Below are 6,130 nucleotides of genomic sequence, written 5' to 3'. Positions count from 1 at the left end.
ACCTATTACTTGGCTGTTTTCTGTATAAACCGTTGTAATTTTTTGATAGTTAATACATACGTTTGTTTCAAATATAATACTCTTGATTCACACAGAAGAGGGTTTCTTTTTTCCATAAAAAGTAAAATTGTGCCTAAATTTGGAAATAAGGAGGAGACTGACTACTGACCATGCAAGCCCACAAATAGGGCTTAATAGTCTCATTGCCAGCAATGTGACAGAAAAGGAGTTACAATTGAGGGGATGATCTAAAATTGTTAGGATCCTGTGAGGAAGGAGTTAGGGCCAGTTGCTCAGTCCTTTCAGGTCTCCTAGGAAACCTAGGACCATGACTAAACCCTTAGCCAACCACTGGGAATGTGACTACACGGAAGTTCTTTATGTTAACGAATGATGTTTTTGCTATGTACACAAGGGAGCAATGGACTGTGACATACCAGTCCGTCCAGGTTGCTTTGCACAAACATCAAGATTGATGATATGCACCTGATTTCATTGTTGGGGTTTTGAGTTTCAGTTGTCACGGCTGGTTACATAGCAGAATGTGTCTATGTGACCAATTCTTCATTAAAGTTTTGGACCCTGACATTTAAACACAGCTTCCTTGAATAGAGACACTCTGTACATGTCTCTATGGTTTGATGCTAGAAAGAAAGCATGTCTGGTGTAGCTCTGAATGGGGAAGAACTTGAAAGCCTGTGCCTGACCTCTCTGGACCATGCTGAATACATATCTTTTCCTGCTGCTTTTACTCTATATCCTTTGCTGTATTAAACCTTAGCCATGAGTATAACCTTCTTTTGAGTCCTGTGAGTCCTGGCAAATCACCTATCTTGAGGGTAGTCATGGATCCCCCAAACAGATCCATCATAAAAATGGATATTTCTTGGGGTGCCTGGGGGGCTCAGTTGGTTGAGTATCGGACTGGTGGTTTCGGCTCTGGTCATGATCTTATGAATCGTTAGATTGAGCCCTTAGTGGGGAGTCTGCTTGAGATTCTCTCCCTCTCCCTTGCCCCTTCCCCCCACTCATGCACATGCACTCTCTCTTGTGAGCTCTCTCTATCTCTCGTGAATAAAATAAATAGATCTTTAAAAAAATTTTAATCTCTTTTATGCACTTTACTGTAACTTATAGCATTCAATTTAGGGATTTTGTTAGGAAATGTAATACTAAGAATAAAATGTAAATTCCGTACTCCCCATCTTTTGCTTTTTGTAAGTTGTATTGAAGTGTAACATATATATATACATATATATATGTATATATATATATAGAAAAGAGCAAAACTATGAGTATACCCTCAGTGAATTTTTAGAAAATGAACACACCTGTGAATAAGACCCTGACTCTGTACCAAGAAAAAGATTATTACTAGGATCTCAGAAGCTCCCTTGGCCCCCTCCTAGTCATTACCTGTCCCAAAGTTAACCACTATCTTGACTTCTGCCATGATAATTTGGCCTGTTTATAAGTATTTTATTTATCTATTTATTTATTTATTTATTAAAGATTTTATTTATTTGTTTGACAGAGAGAGAGACACAGCTAGAGAGGGAACACAAGCAGGGGGAGTGGGAGAAGGAGAAGCAGGCTTCCCGCTGAGCAGGGAGCCCGATGCAGGGCTCCATCCCAGCACCCTGGGATCATGACCTAAGCCGAAGGCAGACGCTTAACGACTGAGCCACCCAGGCGCCCCATGGCCTGTTTATAAGTATTTTAGAAATAGATTCTTGGGCGCCTGGGTGGCTCAGTTGGTTAAGAAATAGATTCTTATAGTATGTACTCTTCTGTGTGTGCCTTCTTTTGATTAGCCTTCTGTTGTGAAATTCATCCATGCTGCTCTGAGTAGTTGTAGTTGGTTCATTGTCATTACTCTGTAGGATTCTCTTGTGTAAATATATATCACCATCTATCCATTTTATTGTAGATGGGTATTTAGGTTTTTCCTTCTTTTTGGCAACTGCAAATACTATAGCTGTGGACATTCTTGCATGTGATATTTGGTAAACACTTCTGTTGGATATATACAAGGAAGTAGAATTGCTGAGTTGTAAGGATTATAAATGTTAAGCTTTACAAGATACTGACAAGCACTTTTTCCAGTAATTTTATCAGTTTATGCTCTCACCAACAGAAGGAGAGTACTAATTATCCCCCAAATGCTGATGGCATTTGGTATAGTGTCTGTTTATTTTTTCATCTTTTTAGTAATTTTAGTAGCTGAATAGAGAAGCATATATATTTTTTTTAAAGATTTTTTATTTATTTGACAGAGAGAGACACAGCGAGAGTGGGAACACAAGCAGGGGGAGTGGGAGAGGGAGAAGGAGGCTCCCTGCTGAGCAGGGAGCCCGATGTGGGGCTCGATCCCAGGACCCTGGGAACATGACCCAAGCCGAAGGCAGCCGCTTAACGACTGAGCCACCCAGGCGCCCCGAGAGAAGCATATATTATGAAAGATTTAAAAAGCTAACTGTAGGTGATTATTTCACAACATGTACATATACAAAAATAGCAAGTCATACATCTCAAATATATACAACTTTATTTGTTAATTAAACCTCAGAAAAGATGGAAAAATAAAAAGTTAACTGTAGTGTGTATAATTTGACCAGTCAAAAATGATATTGGTGCTGAAATGTAGCTTTCCTTATCTTTTTGGCAGATTTCTTCTTTCAAGCTCTATTTCTGCCAAGTGTAGAAAAAGAGCTTAAACATGCTTATTCAAATTAATTTAAACTCCATCATTTTAAATCATTCTTTTGAGGTCAGTGCAAGGTTTAAATTCCTTTCAGGAATTTCTGACCTCTCAAAAGTCTTCTCTCCCCATGATGGTGTCTCAAAGAATGTATCATCAGGATAACATCAAATCCCTCCTCCTTTCCTTGTTTCCTGGCTTGAGCCAATGCTCTCTCTTGATCTCTGATTGAGGTGTGGTTCATCTCTTGATGATGACGGTGAGTAATAACAACCTACTACTTCCATTGATTTTATTTTCTTATCACTTATTTCAATATAGAATTCTACGCCAGAAGTTGAATACGGGTGGCCTTTGAGCCAAATCCAGGCAGGAGATATATTTCATTTGGCATACCTAAATTTTTTTAAAAATAATCAAATTATTTGCTAGCATTTAAAATTGGGAGATTTCACTTCTGGTTCTAGATTTTTGGTTTCTTTTGAACAATCAGAAGATTTGAGAAGCCTGGGCCAGCTGTTGGATGAAGCTGAGTAGTGTTGGATTGCTCTGTAAATGGGGCTCTCTCCAGGATCATTCCCAGTCTCGTTCTAATGTCCTCAACCTGCTTGCTTTGCTTACTGATGTCACCTGCTGCAGCCAAAAAGAATTTGTTGCAGCCATGTCCTTAGCTGCACTTTTTTTTTTAAAGGCAATGCTTTTAGGTGAACATTCTTTCAAAAAGCTTCTGTGAAAATTCACTTCAAAATGGCACGTGCAATTTTACAAATAAAGCTAAATGACCATGTAGAGACTTTTATGGTTCATTAGAGGTTCCTGATCAAAATAATATTGAGAAAAGACTATTTTATGAATTATTCTTTTTCCAAAAACTTCTCGACTGAAAGCTAGAAATGCATGCTTTACTGGAAATAATCTGACTTTTAGCTGTCAAAATTCTGGGTTATAGATTGTTAATTTTTTATTAGTTTTTTTTTTTATCAAAGGCAGCACAGCCTCTCATGCTGTAACTTAATTTTTCTTTTTCAGAGATCACATGAAGAAGTTGCTCAGAAATTTCCCCTTGTCTAGCATTGAGGGAAAGGATCTTAGAAAGGGCACTGTCTGGCTTCCAACTGTCTAACATCTAAGGTGCCAACCACCCCAGGCTTTCCAAAAATTTGATTGATTTTATGCCTGTCTGTCTTTAGCCTTTTTAGAGGCTATTTGGCTACAGGGGCACAAGAGCAAGCCTGCCCGATTTCTTGATCCCTATGAATTCAGTCTAATTGAGTATAACTTTGATGTTGTAAGGAGCGTAGATATCTTTGCGAAAGTGTAAATCTAAATATGTAAATTGTTTTATTTATGATGCTTACATGAGGTGAGCAATATGATAGTGTGACTGACTGAATGACTAATTAGGCTTTTGGTTTTCAATAAATGACATTGAAAAGGGAAAGGGTGCCTAGCTGCCTGAACCTAAGATAGTAGGAACACCTGTGCAAATCTGGAAGCCAGCGCTGTACCCGAGCGTGAAGCTTTATTTTAGGCACAGTTAGACCAATTACACTTCCAGGTTTCCTCGAGATGATAGACTTCTCTGTAGCAGTCACATAAAAGTCTTTTGTAATACTGCATTTTCTGTTTTATACACATCAATTGACTAGGAGATGGATGTGAATTTTAACACGTTAGAAATAGCAAATGAACTATAATTTCCCTTAGATTTTCTTAACCCTTTAGGTGTAAAAATGACAATGAACTCTTTGGTCAACTACCATGATATAGTTACATGAAGGTAAAAAATCACATTTAAAGTGGATTCCCATTATAACTGAGTACTTTGGTTTGAATTAGAGTCTGTTGCTTTGAATAAAGAACAAAGGAAATTGCCAGCTACCTCATTCAATTACTGAAGGTGTTTCCTAATGTTAAAGAAAATGGGAGGAAAAGTATAATAAAAATAAGTGTTCCTTGTGGAAATAATTTTCTGACTAATATATGTGATTCTGATATTGCTTCCCCCAAACCTGAAGCTGTTTTCTCTTGTATGCAAAATATCTCTTATTAACAATGAAAATATAATTTGTATGCTCTGTTTAAAGATTTATGTATATGTACATATGAATTCTAACTTAGCAGACTGCAAATCATTTCGTGACCAATTTAAAAGTACTTGTGATCAGAGGAGTTTTTTAAAGGCACAGGGTCAAAATGAAATGTCAGCTCTAGGTGAGCCATCTTAACGTTTTTACAAATGCAGTCATTATGACAAGATGGAATTCAAGGGGTCATCTATACCAGTGGTCCTCAAAGCAGGGTGGCTGAGTTTATCTGTTAGGACTTGCTAATAATTAACTTAAAGATTGACCCTGGCACTCTCAGCAAGCATGTGTCATAGGCCATCCACCGTGAGTGATTCCGAGGGAAGTGCAGGTGTCCTAAAACAAAGGTGTTGACACAAGTTCTTTGTGCATTCATTTGATTTCAGCCAATTGTGATTACTGCAACTTATCTGTGCCTGATTAGTTGGATTTGCAGGTTATGTTAATCAGTTTTAATGAAACGAAACCTCTCGAATCGAACAAATGGTTTAAAAATGATTGCTGCAAAGAAATCATAGCTTGAGCATATTACTAATAACACAAGTGCAAATAAACAATAAGAAAACATCAGAGCTCACACTTCTAAAACACTGGCTCTTCTTTAGCCACATTAGGAGCTAAAACCAGTAACATAATAATAGTATTTGAGATGTTGATAAAAAATAATTGGAATTTTCAGGACACTACTTGAAATTTAATTACATGCATTGCCATTAAGGATGGATCTTGTTCTTAATGTTTATTTAGTCCTTAGATATTAGCTAATCATAGTCTAAAGCCATCATGAGTAACAGGACATTGAAAAACTAAGCATTTGGAAGATGATCATTTTTTCAGTAATGTTTAGGGTCATATGATAATTCAGTACTTTGTAATATTTAATCAACTATAATAAATACTTAGATGACAGTTTTGAGGTTTCCTAAGAGTGAGGGGCAAAATGCCATGTACAATTAGGGAAACATTTGTCTTTTTCCTGATTTAAAATATAGTTGAACTATATAGGAGAATTCATATGGGGACAAATTATAACCCATTCCTTGTCAGAAAATTCTATTGGAAAATGTCTGGGAAACACTGATAAAGAAGTTGTTAAAATATATTTCATGTAGTTGGGGAAGTTTGCTATACAGATGGAGAAACATACGGCTTTTGCTAACATTAAAGTTATGGTACTTGCTAGATTATATTTCCTTTTGTGAACGATCAAAGGAAGATGTCCCATAACAGATATAATCTCAGTATAAATAACTTGATTAAAAGAACTAACTACAACTATTTTGTTTTATGGACAAAATATATAGATACAACCACTGGTAAAACAGCTGATTTATTTGGAATT

This window comes from Leptonychotes weddellii, chromosome 8 (assembly GCF_054177405.1).
Source record: "Leptonychotes weddellii isolate Sample4059 chromosome 8, ASM5417740v2, whole genome shotgun sequence".
In the NCBI taxonomy this organism is placed as follows: Eukaryota; Metazoa; Chordata; class Mammalia; order Carnivora; family Phocidae; genus Leptonychotes; species Leptonychotes weddellii.
Note: the sequence above shows the minus strand (reverse complement) of the source record.